The 21117-nt window shown below is 39.8% G+C and overlaps 1 long non-coding RNA gene across 1 annotated transcript; it reads right to left on the bottom strand.

Moving 5' to 3' along the window:
• Positions 1-2002: 2002 nt before the first annotated feature.
• LOC128221174 (uncharacterized) lies at positions 2003-9882 on the bottom strand. The gene is made up of 3 exons (XR_008258908.1): positions 9810-9882; positions 8645-8701; positions 2003-2091 (listed from the first exon to the last, which is right to left on the bottom strand). It is a non-coding gene; the product is annotated as an uncharacterized LOC128221174 (long non-coding RNA).
• Positions 9883-21117: the final 11235 nt, after the last annotated feature.

Here is a 21117-nt window from a genome sequence, read left to right as displayed (position 1 = left end):
CAATTGCCTGCACACTGACAAAACTATGTTAAATTGCTTGCACACTGACAGAAGTTTTAGTATAGATACACAAACAACTGACAGGACTTCGTTCAATTGGTTGCACACTGACAAAACTATGTTAAATTGCTTGCACACTGAAATAACTTTTAGTATAGATACACAAACAACTGAAAGGACTTCGTTCAATTGGCTGCACACTGACAAAACTATGTTAAATTGCTTGCACACTGAAATAACTTTTAGTATAGATACACAAACAACAAACAGTGCACCATCCAATAAAATCAATAATCTGCCTTAAGCTCTAAAAATCAAAGAGCAGTACACTAACATATTCTATTATTGCTTCTTCCATCTAGAAGAACATCACCATCCTTACATTAATCAAATTTTTGTGTACAAGGCTTATTCACCATCCACACAGAAGATACGACTGTAGCTAAGAATAATCTACATGAAGTTTACAATAATATACATGAAGTTCAATGGAAAAGTCTGATTATTAAATTTATCATTGAGTAAAAAATTGAAATTTCTTCTAAAGAATAAAGTGTATAATAGTTATTTGAATCTATGAACCTAAAAAAAGAACAATAATTACCTAAGAAGTGACTATGTTGAAGACTTAATAAAATTTAAAATATATTCCCTTGTTACTAAAAATAGAAAGTTGTGGAATCTCCAACAAAAAGGGAGACCATATAGCAAGACTTGCTGCCCTTGTTTCACGAGTAAACTTTACATAACTATCAAAGTTTAACAAAATGTAGTTACAATGAACTTGTAACCCACTGGGTGAGGCCAATTTTTCTCAAGGGGCATTATTTGAATAAACAAGGTAGATAACCAATAGACAATGTTACACACCAAATATTTAAGCACTAGGCCTAATAGTATTTGAAAAAAAATAATTAAAATCTATTCCCTTGTTACTAAAAATAGAAAGTAGTGGTATCTCCAATAAAAAGGGAGACCATATAGCAAGACTTGCTGCCCTTGTTTCAAGAGTAAACTTCACATAACTATCACATTTTAACAAAATGTATTTATAATGAACTTGTAACCCACAAGGTGAGGCCAATTTTTCTCCAAGGGCATAATTTTGATAAACATGGTAGATAACCAATAGACAATGTTACACACCAAATATTTAAGCACTGGGCCGAATAGTATTTGCCAAAAAAAGTTTTGTAACTTTTCCTTTAGGTTGCCATGGCAATATGAGTTCTGCATGGAATTCATTTCTTTGAACAATTTTGAAAAAGCACCAACCAAGAATCACTCCAATGAAGTTCTTTAAAATTGTCCAAGTGGTTTAGGAGAAGATGATGATTATAAACAATTGTTGACACTTTTCCTTAAGGTTGCCATGGCAACCAGAGTTCTGCACGAAATTCATTTCTTTGAACAATTTTGAATAAGCACCAACTAAGGATCATTCCTATGAAGTTTTATTAAAAATGTCCAAGCGGTTTAGGAGAAGATGATGATTATAACCAATTGTTGACACTTTTCCTCTTGGTTGCCATGGCAACCAGAGTTCTGCATGGAATTCAATTCTTTAAACAATTTTGAAAAAGCACCAACCAAGGATCATTCCTATGAAGGTTCATTCAAATTTCCGAGGGGTTTAGGAGAAAAGGTTGATTATAACCAATTGTTGACGCCGCACGACTAACGCCGGACGACAGACGCCGGACATAGACCGATCACAATAGCTCACCTTGAGCACTTTTTGCTCAGGTGAGCTAATAATATAATGAAAAATACAGGTACAAGCCCAATAAGTCAAAAATTCAAAAGTGTTCTTCAGTAATTTACTGAAAACAGATTTCTGAACAAATACAAACTAACTACATGAACTATCAAAAACATGAAAAAAAGGAATGTGTTGTGTTAATGAAGCCGGTAGCTATGAAGCCGGTAGCTGTGAGGCCTTCACCTCCTCCATATTGTCCTCATCCGCCTTGTGGAGTTGGCAAAGCTCAGTGAAAGCTGTGGATGCTAAACGCAGCGTTCATCTAGTTCAGGGCTGACTGGTTAAGATGGAACAGTTCCGCAAATATTCCACAAATCTTGCCCAAGGTCCTGAATCAAACCAAACAAATATTATTTCCAGTAACCACATGTACATTACCACATTCGTCCACCATGTAACACTTAACGCACTGGACTATTTTATAAAGCAAGAGTGATTTGGCATGTTGCCTATTTAGATGTAATGGCCAACCCTGATTGTTTAAGAGAATAATTTAGATGTAATGGCCAACCCTGATTGTTTAAGAGTCTAAGATGTAATGGACAGGCTTGATTGTTTAAGAGTCTAATTTGTATGTAATGGCCAACCCTGATTGCTTAAGAGAATAATTTAGATGTAATGGCCAACCCTGATTGTTTAAGAGTCTAAGATGTAATGGCCAGCCTTGATTGTTTAAGAGTCTAAAATGTAAACTGTTTAAGAGTCTAAGATGTTGTGGCCAGCCTTGATTGTTTAAGAGTCTAAGATGTAATGGCCAGCCCTGATTGTTTAAGAGTCTAAGATGTAATGGCCAACACTGATTGTTTAAGAGTCTAAGATGTAATGGCCAACCCTGATTGTTTAAGAGTCTAAGATGTAATGGCCAACCCTGATTGTTTAAGAGTCTAAGATGTAATGGCCAACCCTGATTGTTTAAGAGTCTAATTTGTATGTAATGGCCAACCCTGATTGTTTAAGAGTCTAATTTGTATGTAATGGCCAACCCTGATTGTTTAAGAGTCTAATTTGTATGTAATGGCCAACCCTGATTGTTTAAGAGTCTAATTTGTATGTAATGGCCAACCCTGATTGTTTAAGAGTCTAATTTGTATATAATGGCCAACCCTGATTGTTAAAGAGTCTAATTTGTATGTAATGGCCAACCCTGATTGTTTAAGAGTCTAATTTGTATGTAATGGCCAGCGCTGATTGTTTAAGAGTCTAACATGTAATGGCCAACCCTGATTGTTTAAGAGTCTAAGATGTAATGGCCAACCCTGATTGTTTAGAGTCTAAGATGTAATGGCCAACCCTGATTGTTTAAGAGTCTAAGATGTAATGGCCAACCCTGATTGTTTAAGAGTCTAAGATGTAATGGCCAACCCTGATTGTTTAAGAGTCTAAGATGTAATGGCCAACCCTGATTGTTTAAGAGTCTAAGATGTAATGGCCAATCCTGATTGTTTAAGAGTCTAAGATGTAATGACCAACCCTGATTGTTTAAGAGTCTAAGATGTAATGGCCAACCCTGATTGTTTAAGAGTCTAAGATGTAATGGCCAACCCTGATTGTTTAAGAGTCTAAGATGTAATGGCCAACCCTGATTGTTTAAGAGTCTAAGATGTAATGGCCAACCCTGATTGTTTAAGAATCTAAGATGTAATGGCCAACCCTGATTGTTTAAGAGTCTAAGATGTAATGGCCAACCCTGATTGTTTAAGAGTCTAAGATGTAATGGCCAACCCTGATTGTTTAAGAGTCTAATATGTAATGGCCAGCCTTGATTGTTTAAGAGTCTAAGATGTAATGGCCAGCCCTGATTGTTTAAGAGTCTAAGATGTAATGGCCAGCTTTGATTGTTTAAGAGTCTAAGATGTAATGGCCAGCCTTGATTGTTTAAGAGTCTAAGATGTAATGGCCAACTCTGATTGTTTAAGAGTCTAAGATGTAATGGCCAACCCTGATTGTTTAAGAGTCTAAGATGTAATGGCCAGCCTTGATTGTTTAATAGTCTAACTCAGATGTAATGGCCCACCCTAATTGTTTAAGTACACAGGCTAACAGCAAATACATTGCTGTGCTTATTAAGTATACATGACTTTTACTTTAGAAAAGAGCCTGTTACAATTGCAAAACCTACATTTGTTTCATACTATGTCAAAAGCTTTAACAATTTCCAAACGAGTGATCATAGCAAGCAATACCTTTACATGTGAAAACATCAATTTCTGTGATCATGTGTGAAATAAATTTCGATCACAAACTTAAATTTAATATTTTTTGTTTCATTAATGCAAAGAAATGTGGAAACAGTCAATTTAATTGGCGTTGTATGGAAAATCATGTGGTTAAAACATGATAACAATAATGACATGCTGCCATTTTGATGTTGTCATTTCAAACATGTTCAAGTCGAGTTAAAAATTGGTAACTATAGTTTGTTAGCAGCGTTTAGCGTAATGGTCCAGACAAAACTTAAAGACCAACTATTTGATCGACAGACAAGCACTTTCTTATGTACAACCTCACATACTCCAAAGAACACACTATGTTTTGTTGGGGTATACTGAAATATTTTTGCAGCCCTAGTATTTGAATTTAAATTATTTTCACAAAACGTTTGATGTAAAAGATACTCTGAGACGCATTAAATTAGTTTCGGACTACTTATATTGTATTGAGGTGCCTGACTCTTTGATCTAAATATACACTGTTTACTAATTGTATAATCGCCCAAAAGGTTGGGCCTAAAAAAAAAAAATTGTTTGGTTAGGGTTACATCCTTTTCAAAAATAGGTAGGGTAGGTAGGCTTTTTAATTTTTTTAATTTTTTTTATTTTTATTAGGCTTTATATAAGAATGTCATTTTCAACATTGGAGAATGGTGTTAAAGTTATCTTCTATATAAGCAATTAAGGTTTTAAACTACATATTGAAAAGCAAAAAAAAAAAGAAAATATTTTTTTTTTTTTTTTTAGTTTTTCATTTTTTTTTTAAAACTGACTATAAAAACGTTAGGGTCGGCGCCTATTCCGTAGGTAGGGTCGGGTAACCCGAACCAAATGTATTTTTTTTTAGGCCTTGTGCCTTAATGATGCTAGAGTCATTATTTATGACTTTACGACTTGTATTTCGTTCTTTAAGACGCATTTAAAGCTCATAAAAATCAGAACTTAATTAAACCTGTCAATTGATTTTCTTTTAAATATTATTCATTACATTTGCACACATCTAATACAGCAGTTTCTTCCCTTAGCCCTTTACGATGATTATGTCAAATTAAACAAGAGCACCGCGAAACGGAGCATTATACGCCCGAAGAAGATTCGGCTTGAGGTCTTTAATAAACATTTAGGTTATGCTAGTATACTGCTTACTAGGTGTGAAGTGTTTACAACAAAGGCTTAAACTTCAAATATTGAAACTTTAATGATACTTAAGTTAGCAGTGCTAATAAAAACCTTTGTTCAACAGTATTTTTTTACAACATAGAATAATTGTAAAACAACATACATACTGGTAAGTAGTGCAATGAAGGATGTACTAATATGGAATCAGATTTTATGAAATAAAATATTTTTATAAAAAAAATAGAATATCTGAAACTTCCTTAGAAAATCTGAGAATACAAGTTTAAAAGTAGCAGGACTTGGAAAGTGCTCACAACACATCCTTTTAATGTAGCAATAATTTGTATAAAGTTATCTAAAAATTGCTTTATTGGTTACAAAGTTGTGGCTAGGACACGTTTTCTAAAAATTCCTTTATTAGTAGTAACACAAAGTTGTGGCCTGGACACGAAATTGCTAACGCCCCAAAGAGAAATTAGCCTTTGAGGTACGGACCTGGAAAGCATGCTTGACAAATCCTTTTAATGTAGAGATGATTTGTATTAAGTTATTTAAAAAAATTGCTTTAGTAGTAACCCAGTTATGGCCTGGACATGGAATTGCTAACGTCCCCCCATGGTGATTCTAGTGTTTGAGGTATGGACCTGGAAATTGCGCGTGACACATCCTTTTAATGTAATGATGCTTTGTATAAAGTTATTTGAAAATGACTTTATTAGTGACCAAGTTGTGGCCCGGATACGGATTTGCTAACGCACCCCCATGGTGATTCTAGTCTTTGAGGTATGGACCTGGAAATTGCGCGCAACACATCCTTTTAATGTAGTGATGATTTGTATAAAGTTATTTGAAAATCGCTTTATTAGTTACCAAGTTATGGCCCGGACACGGAATTGCTAACGGACGGACAGACATACGGACAGACGATGGAGGCCATAACATAATACGACCCTTCGGGCGTATAAAAAGCAACAACACTAATCCTCTTCAGATCGGCTTGTGCTATGTTGTTGATTTGCTGACACCCTTTATCTTCTACCTTATGAGGCTTAAATACTGGCACACAGCGTGTTGGTTGGAACACAGGTCGCAGAGGATAGAAAATAAGATCTACAGGTTTTGTGTGTGATATGTCGTGTGTTGGGACTCAGCCCACTGCAACATTTCAAATGCCAGCTCCGACCTCTAACAATCACTGATCAGGTCGAGTTTGACGTACCATCTTGGTAAAAAGTCGCATTCAACTTGTTATGTACAGCGATAATCAATATTCGTCACCTTGGTGCAATAACTCAATAACTGCATATAGAAATAGAAGCAGATATTGAGTTCTTGCACTAAGGTGATGTTCAAGGTAACAATAAATGTTGCTCTGTATAAAATTGTATTATATGTTTTTATTTTTAGATGCAATTCTACATATATAGTTACACCACTGATTCATAAATAAACAAGAGATGTTTGTCAAACATTATGCCCCCCCCCCCCCCTGAGCGCCATGTTGTCAGGATTATATGGACAATTGAATGAAATATGCATGGACCGAAATGACAGCTGATTTATTGCTGTTTTAAGATTATGACCATTAAAGTGTGAGGATAAAGTGTGTTATGACCGTCATGACCTTTGACTCTAAGAACTCAAAATCCAGAGTCATCAGCTGGTCACCAGAAACCTAAATGTCAAGTTTGAGGGCCATGGGTGCAGGCATTGTCAAGTTATCACAAGACAATTTTTTTTCGTTCAAGGTCACTGTGACCTTGACCTTTGAGCCGATGACCCCTTAAATCATAAGGGGTCATCTACAAGTCAGATGCAACTCCAAGTCAAGTTTGAAGGCCATGAGTTCAGGCATTGTTGAGTTATCACTCGGACAACCTTTTACCATTCAAGATCACTGTGACCTTGACCTTTGGCTCTATGAATTCTAAAATCAATAAGGGTGATCTACTTGTCAGGCTTAACATCCATGTCAAGTTTAATGATCATAGGTTTAGGCATTGTTGAGATATCAGTGGGGGAAGCTTTAACTTTTTGCGTTAAAGGTTACTGTGACATTGACCTTGGCCTGATGACCCCCAAAGTCGATAGGGGTCATCTACTGGGCAGGCCCAACCTTCATGTCAAGTTTGATGACCATAGGTCCAAGTATTGTCGAGTTTGCTTTCAAGGTCACTGTTACCTTGACCTTTGACCCCTAAAATCAATAGGGGTCATCAACTGGTCAGGCCCAACCTCCATGTCAAGTTTGAGGGCCATGGGTGCAGGCATTGTTGAGTTATCACTTGGACAACCTTTTATCATTCAAGGTCACTGTGACCTTGACCTTTGGCCCAATGACCCCTAAAATTAATAGGGACAATCTTCTGGCCAGGCTCAACCTCCAAATCAAATTTGAGGGCCAAGGGTGCAGCCATTGTCAAGTTATCACTCGGATAACCTTTTACCATTCCAGGTCACTGTGACCTTGACCTTTGGCCCAATGACCCTTAAATCAATAGGGACCATCTTCTGGCCATGCCCAACTTCCAAGTCAAGTTTGAGGGCCATGGGTGCAGGCATTGTCGAGTTATCACTCGGACAACCTTATACCATTCCAGGTCACTGTGACCTTGACCTTTGGCCAGATGACCCCCAAGAACCATAGGGGTCATCTCCTGGTCAGGCCAATTCTCCAAGTCAAGATTGAGGGCCATGGGTGCAGGCATTGTTGAGTTACCAATAGGACAACCTTTTACCATTCAAGGTCACTGTGACCTTGACCTTTGGCCCAATGACCCCCAAAACAATAGGGGTCATCTACTGGTCAGGCCCAACCTCCAAGTCAAGTTTGAGGGTCATGGGTGCAGGCATTGTTAAGTTATCACTCGAACAATCTTTTCATATTCAAGGTCACTGTGACCTTGACCTTTGACCCATTGAGCCCAAAAAACAATAGGGGTCAGCTACTGGTCAGACCCAACCTCCAAGTCAAGTTTGAGGGCCATGGGTGCAGGCATTGTCACGTTATCAATCGGACAACCTTTTACCATTCAAGGTCACTGTGGCCTTGACCTTTGGCCTGATGACCCCCAAAAACAATAGGGGTCATCTACTGGTCAGGCCCAACCTCCATGTCAAGGTTGAGGGCCATGGGTGCAGGCATTGTCACGTTATCACTCGGACAACCTTTTACCATTCAAGGTCACTGTGACCTTGACCTTTGACCCGATGACCTCCAAAATCAATAGGGGTCATCTACTGGTCAGGCCCAACCTTCATGTGAAGTTTGATGACCATACGTCCAAAAATTGTTGAGTTATCACTCGGACAAGCTTTGGTCTACCGACGGACCGACCGACCGACATGCCTGTGCAAAGCAATATACCCCTCTTCTTCGAAGGGGGGCATAATAAAGGTGCATCTCTATATTTAGACTTCTACATTTACATTAAGACTATTATCTCTATAAAGCTTCCATTAGCATTATTCTTATTTTCCATAAGTGTATGCGTATTACACCTAACAAAATAAATTAAGGCATTAATTATACAGATGTTAAATGATATTTTACCTGTATCTCCTCTGTGGCTTGCCTGGGCCCCACCATTCTGTCCTACATGTATTTCACCTGGAATGAAAATATAAAACATAATTCAACGGCTTTTGAAACGGCGGCAAAAATTTGCCAAAACATTGTTATTATAATATTACAATATTTTGCCGTGCACCTCTATATTAAGACTTACAGTGTACACCTTTGTATTTAGACTTGTACCTCTATATAATTACACCTGAAGCTCTTAATATGGAAGTGCCACCCAAACTAAATTGAGAAGCACCTGTATTTCTGCTTTACAGTCGGTTATAAGCAGCTTTTGACGCAAATGGTACGTCATATGTACATTGAGTCTCCCAAAGCGTTTTTAATTTACCATAATATGGTTATTTCATGTAACAAATCAAGGCAATAATACAGAAGTTAAATTATCCACACACCAAAATGTATTAAGGCTGTTATACAGAAATAAATTTATGCAGAAGATGAACCTTATTGAATTCAGTGGTTCAAAGTGACCCTGATCTGAAAATGTCCTTTCAATTTTATTATGAAAATCACATATTTTATGGACAGATTATCACCATTCAATTTACAACATGGAGATATTCTGAACAATCCTGAACACTTTATTTTTTTCTAAACTTATACGCCATTCTAAAATATCTTGATTAATTTTGACTACTTTAATTTGCATTTTAACCCTGTGAAATAACAAAATTATGATTATTTATGATTAATAATAATACTTCTTCATTTACTTAGCTGCCGAATTACATTTGTTTTTCAAAAGTTCACCTTGTCTCTGAAAACACTCAATTCGCAAATGTAAAGCGGGATTTCTATTAATAAATATTTTAAATGTAGATCAACATAGTGCTCACAAAGATGCTCAAGCGGCCCTGTGACATGATTCTGTTGCGCATTGCTTAATCAAGCGTGTTTATTGATCCAGATAATCGAATAATCGATCACGGTAAGTAAACAAGTATTTAAACAGGTGCTAGGAATTTGTGTACTATTCAGATTTGGGCCCTCAACCAGTATATGATACATGGGTGAAGTTTGCGAATTTAAAAATAATATTCTCACATCCAAAAGGAGAAATATTTTCTAAACCATTTAATACAAAAATATGACACCCATGTAACAGGGCATGTATAGCGTTCTTGATTATTACCATTGGACTCTGGATTTGGTTCCGTTAATTCTCGTTCTTCATCTGGAGTTTCTTCGCCAGCATGAGGTGTCTGTGTGCCCTTCACTGGAATAAATTGTATGCATAACTGTACTAAAGCTATGTTAAAAAAATATATGTTTAAACCAAAGCTGTGAGGTTTGTCTGTGGTGTGCCTGTCGGAGCCACCTGCCCAACCATCTTGCCTTGCCACCCTTAACTCAAAATATTTTGATGACTCCAGAATCCCAGAAGCGATTAGGCTTGGTACCACTATATTTTGAAATATTATGGCCATACAAATAGCTGAAGATATGCACGGTAAAGGTTGGAAATATATATATATATATATATATATATATATATGACTCAGACCAATGAACTACTGATTCATATACAATATGGTCATATACCAAGATCAAGTAGTTTTATTGTATTACGTCAAACTGTGCATATTTCATTGTTTTGAAAAGTACTTGGACTACCGAATGACCGATTAAAAGACAGACTGTCCAACTGATATATATATACCATTGTTTTTTGGAAGAAGGCATTATAATTGTCAAGAGAGGGATTAGAAATGAAAGTCAATTACATTACATGTTGACAATAAAAGGGTCAATAGTTACTAAAGACTGGTTATCAAACTTGTTTGATTTATTATGCCAATAGAAATAGTTATCAGGTTTGGTTGAAATGATCAAAATAAAGATTTCTTTGCGTAGATAGCTTCATGAGGGATTCAGAAACAGAATGAGCAAATTAACCTTTAATGGGTGTCTCTTACTTTTCAACAAACACAACTAATTCTTATCATAGAACCCCTCATTCAGCACTCTCTTTCAGCACTGGAGATCTACTGCACCAAATTTATCGTATTTTTACTATGGACATCTGACCACATTGACCTCTTCATTTAAATTTTAAGTGTTCTCAATAAGAACCGGCTGCCGGCCAAAATGGACGTTTTAAATGGCAATTGGGCCAGTTCAAATTTGGAAAACTAAATGAATTTTAAATAGAAAAAGTAGAAGCTGGTCGGTTACTTTACTCTTTGAGACGGTTCAACTGAAATTTATTGAGAACCCGTAAAGAAATTAACAGTGTTACTTACATATACGTCTTTGTACATTGCAGACATCTTTCTTAAAAAAAAGGCAAGTGATCGCAATTCCAATCCCGCTTCCAAGCGGCAGCAGAACAAAGAACCCTACCAACCAACTCAAAATGCTGCAATTTTTTTCTTTTTCTAGTTCATGGCCTTCTTTTTCTTGTGTATGGCCTTCCTTCCCTACAACAAATACATCAAACTATTTACATATACCTGGTAATAACTGTTTTAAGTTAAGCTTAATTGTGACAAAACCTCATGTGCAATGGAATCATGCTCACGTATGTTTCTTTGAAAGAAGGCAGTGTGGTGTCCTATTTGATAGTCCATGAGTAATCAAAACCACAACCAATTTACAGAAGGGCCCAAACCCTGCAACTCTTGGTAGAAAGGCCACTCCAACCCTACTGGGGATCAAACTATCAACCTCTTGGTAGAGAGGTGGACGTCTATTATAAGACCACTCTAATCCTACAGGGGGATCAAACCAACAACCTCTTGGTTAAGAGGCAGACGTCTATATCACAAGACCACTCTCAGCCTAATGGGGATCAAACTAACAACCTCTTGTTTAAGAGGCAGACGTCTATATCCCAAGACCACTCTCACCCTACTGGGGATCAAACTAACAACCTCTTGGTTGAGAGAGGAACATCTATATCACAAGACCACTCTCACCCTACTGGGGATCAAACCAACAACCTCTTGGTTGAGAGGTGGACATCTATTTCACAAGACCACTCTCACCCTACTGGGGATCAAACCAACAACCTCTTGGTAGAGAGGCGGACGTCTATATCACAAGACCACTCTCACCCCTTCTGGGGATCAAACCAACAACCTCTTGGTTGAGAGGCGGACATCTATATCACAAGACCACTCTCACCCTACTGAGGATCAAACTAACAACCTCTTGGTAGAGAGGTGCACGTCTATATCACAAGACCACTCTCACCCTACTGAGGATCAAACTAACAACCTCTTGCTAGATAGGTGGACGTCTATATCACAAGACCACTCTCACCCTACTGAGGATCAAACAAACAACCTCTTGGTAGAGAGGTGGACGTCTATATCACAAGACCACTCTCACTCTTCTGAGGATCAAACTAACAACCTCTTGGTAGAGAGGTGGACACCTATATCACAAGACCACTCTCACTCTACTGAGGATCAAACTAACAACCTCTTGGTTGAGAGGTGGACATCTATATCACAAGACCACTCTCACCCTATTGGGGATCAAACTAACAACCTCTTGGTAGAAAGGTGGACGTCTATATCACAAGACCACTCTCACCCTACTGGGAATCAAACTAACAACCTCTTGGTTGAGAGGCAGACATCTATATCACAAGACCACTCTCACTCTACTGAGGATCAAACGAACAACCTCTTGGTTGAAAGGTGGACATCTATATCACAAGACCACTCTCACCCTACTGGGAATCAAACTAACAACCTCTTGGTAGAGAGGCGGACGTCTATATCACAAGACCACTCTCACCCTACTGGGGATCAAACCAACAACCTCTTGGTTGAGAGGCGGACGTCTATATCACAAGACCACTCTCACCCTACTGGGGATCAAACTAACAACCTCTTGGTTGAGAGGCAGACATCTATATCACAAGACCACACTCATCCTACTGGGGATCAAACTAACAACCTCTTGGTTGAGAGGCAGACATCTATATCACAAGACCACACTCATCCTACTGAGGATCAAACCAACAACCTCTTGGTTGAGAGGCGGACGTATATATCACAAGACCACTCTCACCCTACTGGGGATCAAACTAACAACCTCTTGGTAGAGAGGTGGACATCTATATCACAAGACCACTATCACCCTACTGGGGATCAAACTAACAACCTCTTGGTAGAAAGGTGGACGTCTATATCACAAGACCATTCTCACCCTACTGGGAATCAAACTAACAATCTCTTGGTAGAGAGGTGGACATCTATATCACAAGACCACTCTCACCCTACTGGGGATCAAACCAACAACGTGTTGTTTGAGAGGCAGGCGTCTATATCACAAGACCACTCTCAGCCTACTTGGGGTCAAACTAACAACCTCTTGGTAGAGAGGTGGACATCTATATCACAAGACCACTCTCACCCTACTGGGAATCAAACTAACAACCTCTTGGTAGAGAGGTGGACGTCTATATCACAAGACCACTCTCACCCTACTGAGGATCAAACTAACAACCTCTTGGTTGAGAGGCGGACGTCTATATCACAAGACCACTCTAAGCCTACTAGGGATTAAACTAACAACCTCTTGGTAGAGAGGCAGACATCTATATCCCAAGACCAGTCTCACCCTACTTGTGGGTCGAACTAACAACCTCTTGCTTGAGAGGCAGACGCCTATATCACAAGACCACTCTCACCCTACTGGGGATTAAACTAACTACTTCTTGGTAGAGAGGTGGACATCTATATCACAAGACCACTCTCACCCTACTGGGGGATCAAACTAACAACCTCTTGGTAGATAGTAGGACATCTATATCACAAGACCACTCTCACCCTACTGGGGGATCAAACTAACAATCTCTTGGTAGATAGTAGGACATCTAAATCACAAGACCACTCTCACCCTACTGGGGGATCAAACTAACAACCTCTTGGTAGATAGTAGGACATCTATATCACAAGACCACTCTCACTCTACTGGGGGATCAAACTAACAACCTCTTGGTAGAGAGGTGGATATCTATATCACAAGACCACTCTCACCCTACTGAGGATCAAACAAACAACCTCTTGGTAGAGAGGTGGACGTCTATATCACAAGACCACTCTCACTCTTCTGAGGATCAAACTAACAACCTCTTGGTAGAGAGGTGGACACCTATATCACAAGACCACTCTCACTCTACTGAGGATCAAACTAACAACCTCTTGGTTGAGAGGTGGACATCTATATCACAAGACCACTATCACCCTACTGGGGATCAAACCAACAACCTCTTGGTTGAGAGGCAGATCCCTATATCAAAAGACCACTCTCAGCCTACTGGGGGTCAAACTAACAACCTCTTGGTAGAGAGGTGGACGTCTATATCACAAGACCACACTCATCCTATTGGGGATCAAACTAACAACCTCTTGGTTGAGAGGCAGACGTCTATATCACAAGACCACTCTCACCCTACTGGGGATCAAACTAACAACCTCTTGGTAGAGAGGTGGACATCTATATCACAAGACCACTATCACCCTACTGGGGATCAAACCAACAACCTCTTGGTTGAGAGGCAGATCCCTATATCAAAAGACCACTCTCAGCCTACTGGGGGTCAAACTAACAACCTCTTGGTAGAGAGGTGGACGTCTATATCACAAGACCACTCTCACCCTACTGGGAATCAAACTAACAACCTCTTGGTAGAGAGGTGGACGTCTATATCACAAGACCACTCTCACCCTACTGAGGATCAAACTAACAACCTCTTGGTTGAGAGGCGGACGTCTATATCACAAGACCACTCTAAGCCTACTGGGGATTAAACTAACAACCTCTTGGTAGAGAGGCAGACGTCTATATCACAAGACCACTCTCACTCTACTGGGAATCAAACTAACAACCTCTTGGTTGAGAGGTGGACATCTATATCACAAGACCACTCTCACCCTACTGGGAATCAAACTAACAAACGCTTGGTAGAGAGGTGGACGTCTATATCACAAGACCACTCTCACCCTATTGGGGATAAAACTAACAACCTCTTGGTTGAGAGGCGGACGTCTATATCACAAGACCACTCTCAGCCTACTTGAGATTAAACTAACAACCTCTTGGTAGAGAGGTGGACATCTATATCACAAGACCACTCTCACTCTACTGGGCATCAAACTAACAACCTCTTGGTAGAGAGGTGGACATCTATATCACAAGACCACTCTCACCCTACTGGGGATCAAACTAACAACCTCTTGGTAGAGAGGTGGACATCTATATCAGAAGACCACTCTCACCCTACTGGGGATCAAACTAACAACCTCTTGGTAGAGAGGTGGACATCTATATCACAAGACCACTCTCACCCTACTGAGGATCAAACTAACAACCTCTTGGTAGAGAGGTGGACGTCTATATCACAAGACCACTCTCACCCTACTGGGGGTCAAACTAACTACCTCTTGGTAGAGAGGTGGACGTCTATATCACAAGACCACTCTCACCCTACTTGAGATTAAACTAACAACCTCTTGGTAGAGAGGTGGACATCTATATCACAAGACCACTCTCACTCTACTGGGCATCAAACTAACAACCTCTTGGTAGAGAGGTGGACATCTATATCAGAAGACCACTCTCACCCTACTGGGGATCAAACTAACAACCTCTTGGTAGAGAGGTGGACATCTATATCACAAGACCACTCTCACCCTACTGAGGATCAAACTAACAACCTCTTGGTAGAGAGGTGGACATCTATATCACAAGACCACTCTCACCCTACTGGGAATCAAACTAACAACCTCTTGGTAGAGAGGTGGACGTCTATATCACAAGACCACTCTCACCCTATTGGGGATAAAACTAACAACCTCTTGGTTGAGAGGCGGACGTCTATATCACAAGACCACTCTCACCCTACTGGGGATCAAACTAACAACCTCTTGGTTGAGAGGCGGACATCTATATCACAAGACCACTCTCACCCTACTTGAGATTAAACTAACAACCTCTTGGTAGAGAGGTGGACATCTATATCACAAGACCACTCTCACTCTACTGGGCATCAAACTAACAACCTCTTGGTAGAGAGGTGGACATCTATATCACAAGACCACTCTCACCCTACTGGGGATCAAACTAACAACCTCTTGGTTGAGAGGTGGACATCTATATCACAAGACCACTCTCACCCTACTGGGGATCAAACTAACAACCTCTTGGTTGAGAGGTGGACATCTATATCACAAGACCACTCTCACCCTACTGAGGATCAAACTAACAACCTCTTGGTTGAAAGGCGGACGTCTATACCACAAGACCACTCTCACCCTACTGGGGATCAAACCAACAACCTCTTGGTTGAGAGGTGGACGTCTATATCACAAGACCACTCTCACCCTACTTGTGGGTCGAACTAACAACCTCTTGGTTGAGAGGCGGACACCTATATCACAAGACCACTCTCACCCTACTGGGGATTAAACTAACTACTTCTTGGTAGAGGGGTGGACATCTATATCACAAGACCACTCTCACCCTACTGGGGATCAAACCAACAACCTCTTGGTTGAGAGGCAGATCCCTATATCAAAAGACCACTCTCACCCTACTGGGGGATCAAACTAACAACCTCTTGGTGGAGAGTCGGACACCTATATCACAAGACCACTCTCACCCTACTGGGGGTCAAACTAACAACCTCTTGGTAGATAGTAGGACATCTATATCACAAGACCACTCTCACCCTACTGGGGATCAAACCAACAACCTCTTGGTTGAGAGGTGGACATCTATATCACAAGACCACTCTCACCCTACTTGTGGGTCGAACTAACAACCTCTTGCTTGAGAGGCAGACGCCTATATCACAAGACCACTCTCACCCTACTGGGGATTAAACTAACTACTTCTTGGTAGAGAGGTGGACATCTATATCACAAGACCACTCTCACCCTACTGGGGGATCAAACTAACAACCTCTTGGTAGATAGAAGGACAACTATATCACAAGACCACTCTCACCCTACTGGGGGATCAAACTAACAACCTCTTGGTAGATAGTAGGACATCTATATCACAAGACCACTCTCACTCTACTGGGGGATCAAACTAACAACCTCTTGGTAGAGAGGTGGACATCTATATCACAAGACCACTCTCACCCTACTGAGGATCAAACTAACAACCTCTTGGTAGAGAGGTGGACATCTATATCACAAGACCACTCTCATCCTACTGGGAATCAAACTAACAACCGGGTTTCCGCCCGATATCTTAAGTGAGAATTGATGGCTAGTCTTGAAAGTTGGTGTGTAGATAGAAAATGTAAAGAGCTAGCTTAAAAATGCTTTTGAGGGGATAAAGGTCAAGGACACTGTTACTGAAATTGGTTTCTGTCCAATGATTTAAGCAAAAAATTAAGGATAGTGATGAAAGTTGTTGTGTACGTAGCTATGTTAAGAGGGGGTAAATGTAAAGGTCACTCTTACTAAAATAGAAGAAACCGCTTTCCGCTCAATAACTTAAGTTGATAGATTATGATGCAATTAATGTGTAGATAACTTTTGTGTTAAGCTAGGTTGCTTTCAAGGGAGCGAGGTCAAGGTGAAGGTAACAGTTACTAAAAATTAAGGCATGGTTTCTGCCCCAAACTAAAGTAAGAAATGATGGATATTTATTAATCAGTTTAAGTGTAATAAAGGTTGATGTGTCGGTACATTATGTGACAAGGATTCCCTTTGACGGGGTGGGGTCAGGGTCAGATTTAGAGTCACTGTAACTTAAGATAGAACCAATGGTTTTTGCCCGATTGCTTTAGGTTAATTCATACAAGAAATTAATTGGCTATAAATAATGACCGCAGATATTAAAATCTTGATATCGCATTGCGGCGTTTTAAGTTCAATAACAACATGGTTGGCCAACTTAACAAAAATATGTGTAGAATTTTTTTTGTTTATGATTGTTTTTGGAAATATTGTTTCTTATTTATGGATGTTCAATAAGAAACATGACAGACATACGCTATGAACTATAGAAATGTCGTTTAGCGTTCGTTGATGTCATATCCTGGATTACAACACGGTTTATGTGACATAAACACATATATCTATATATATATATATATCCATGTATAACGAAAGTCTTAATGCATGTATGTATATTAATGTCAGAGTCTTTGAACTATCCGGGACTACGATGGTGATCTTTAGCGATCCATGATGTCATATCCCGGATTACAATGCTGATTTGTGATATCTACATATGTATACCCTTGATGAAAGATTATTAATGACAGTGGCTTTGATAAATTACCGCTTCAAATGGCAAAATTCGGGAAATGATACTTACACATTTATATCTTTACAAAATATTATTCTATTTATTTTATTTAATTTAAATTAATTAAATTTATGAAAATATGTACATAATTATCTGTTACACTAGTTTATAAACCTAAAAATAAAAGCTATGTTAGCTCATTCAAACTAAAAGTAAACATATTCGATACTCAACAATACTTCTTATCGAAAAAACCTTGTTCCCTTCAAAGTTACCACTATATACTCTACGGTACCTCTTATCCTAACCTAAATGTTACCCCTGTGTAGCCTCCGATGATACGGACATCTGCTAGCAATCAATAGTTTGGTCATAGTAAGATGCTTTAATATTGGGGATCATTAGATGCGATTTGGGGATCCCAAATTTCAATCTATAAAGCATTTGAGGTAAATTTGGGGATTTTCTGTTTCTAAAAACTATATAATGCGACTGTTTCTGCTAAACAACTACTCTTTTGCTATTGTTTATTTTATTTTGGGCAATTTTTATTCGAAATTGGTGGACACACCCTCAAATACAAATCTGCGTCTAGGCTTCAAACCTGTTGTCTGCTAGCCGATGTAAATCAATCTCCTACGCAGTATTCCCCCTTGACAAGCAGAAAAGATATCTGCTAGGGATGCAAACGAATGGCAAAATTGATATTCGAATATTCGGTAATTCTTTCGAACGAATATTCGAATATTTGATTACCAAAATATACCTTGTAAAAGTTGTTGTAAACTATTACAATATTCGCTAAAGTACTAGACGGGGCATTTCAGCTCTACTTTGTCGCAACCACTAAACGCGGCGGACCCTGAATTTCACCAAATGAGCCTCTGAAATTCCTCATTTCAGAAAAATAAAAAGCAATACTTTATGAACAAAGAAAAACACAAAAAACTTTTAATTTACATTCCCCTGCCTTCATGTTTGTAAAAAACGTGAACTAAGATGGATTTCTGGTCAATTGGCGTTATGCGCCAATCGATGGTCTTTCCGTACGACGAGCATCCTCGTTCTGGGATTGACCTCTAATTAAAAAAATTGGAAAAACCAAACCAACTTGGGAACTAGTTTATTTTAGAAATTTTAATTGATTGAGGCAATTTATCGAAAATAATTGATTTTTTTTTGTGTCAAGTGTCTTTCAGCCGGTTATTGTAAAGTTACGGGGACTTTTTATAGGACCCGACGATATGACGCGTGTTAAGTGTATTGTCATCATATTCACACCTCTAGCATTATGGACCAATCGTTGTAAAAACAAGACAACCGAATCTTAAAAACAATAAAAACTATAATTATTAAACAAAAAAAAACACCATCGAATATTCGAATACCGATTTTGACATTCGAATACCAAAAAAACCCATCGAATATTCAAATATTCGAATATTCGTTTGCATCCCTAATATCTGCATAAAGCTGGAATTCAGCGACATACACCTTTTAAATGTTTTTTCTTCCCCCTTCATTTGGTAGTTTTGACCAACTTGCAATTAGCCAAAGGATTTAGTTTAACTACAGATATACATAATTTACAAATAATTTCATTTATCGAAAAATTATTCTATTTTTTGTCCTTGGTCACAGGATTTGCATAGTGTATGTTCAAACAATATAGCATTGCATAAAAAAATGATAATATGTTTAATGTGGTCAAACCAAACTTTTCCGACCACAATAGCCCATGTGTGATTGAAGAAATTCCAAATGCCTACCAACCATGGAAAGTAGCATTACCAATCATTGTTTTATATGTACGTGTCAATGTTTCGACTACTCAAAAATAAGCTCCAGCGATCACATCGCCACCTTCTGGTCGTAACAGCCACCCAAAGTAGGTCCATGTGCTTGTTTTACCCAAATAGGGGGTCCTGGACGTTGGGGGTCAATTTTGGTCAAGCTCACCCCAAGATGGAAGTTATTGGGCGGTGCTAGGTGATAGCCCTGGATGTCCCCTACATGCCAGTACACGGTCTTGGGGCGTCACATCGCCTCCTTCTGGTCGTAACAGCCACCCAAAGTAGGTCCATGTGCTTGTTTTACCCAAATAGGGGGTCCTGGACGTTGGGGGTCAATTTTGGTCAAGCTCACCCCAAGATGGAAGTTATTGGGCGGTGCTAGGTGATAGCCCTGGATGTCCCCTACATGCCAGTACCCGGTCTTGGGGCGTCACATCGCCTCCTTCTGGTCGTAACAGCCACCCAAAGTAGGTCCATGTGCTTGTTTTACCCAAATAGGGGGTCCTGGACGTTGGGGGTCAATTTTGGTCAAGCTCACCCCAAGATGGAAGTTATTGGGCGGTGCTAGGTGATAGCCCTGGATGTCCCCTACATGCCAGTACCCGGTCTTGGGGCGTCACATCGCCTCCTTCTGGTCGTAACAGCCACCCAAAGTAGGTCCATGTGCTTGTTTTACCCAAATAGGGGGTCCTGGACGTTGGGGGTCAATTTTGGTCAAGCTCACCCCAAGATGGAAGTTATTGGCAGGTGCTAGGTGATAGCCCTGGATGTCCCCTACATGCCAGTACCCGGTCTTGGGGCGTCACATCGCCTCCTTCTGGTCGTAACAGCCACCCAAAGTAGGTCCATGTGCTTGTTTTACCCAAATAGGGGTCCTGGACGTTGGGGGTCAATTTTGGTCAAGCTCACCCCAAGATGGAAGTTATTGGGCGGTGCTAGGTGATAGCCCTGGATGTCCCCTACATGCCAGTACCCGGTCTTGGGGCGTCACATCGCCTCCTTCTGGTCGTAACAGCCACCCAAAGTAGGTCCATGTGCTTGTTTTACCCAAATAGGGGGTCCTGGACGTTGGGGGTCAATTTTGGTCAAGCTCACCCCAAGATGGAAGTTATTGGGCGGTGCTAGGTGATAGCCCTGGATGTCCCCTACATGCCAGTACACGGTCTTGGGGCGTCACATCGCCTCCTTCTGGTCGTAACAGCCACCCAAAGTGGGTCCATGTGCTTGTTTTACCCAAATAGGGGGTCCTGGACGTTGGGGGTCAATTTTGGTCAAGCTCACCCCAAGATGGAAGTTATTGGGCGGTGCTAGGTGATAGCCCTGGATGTCCCCTACATGCCAGTACCCGGTCTTGGGGCGTCACATCGCCTCCTTCTGGTCGTAACAGCCACCCAAAGTAGGTCCATGTGCTTGTTTTACCCA

This window comes from Mya arenaria, chromosome 16 (assembly GCF_026914265.1).
Source record: "Mya arenaria isolate MELC-2E11 chromosome 16, ASM2691426v1".
Taxonomy (NCBI): Eukaryota; Metazoa; Mollusca; class Bivalvia; order Myida; family Myidae; genus Mya; species Mya arenaria.
The sequence above is the reverse complement of the archived record's forward strand: the minus strand, read 5'-3'. Positions and strand labels throughout refer to the sequence as shown.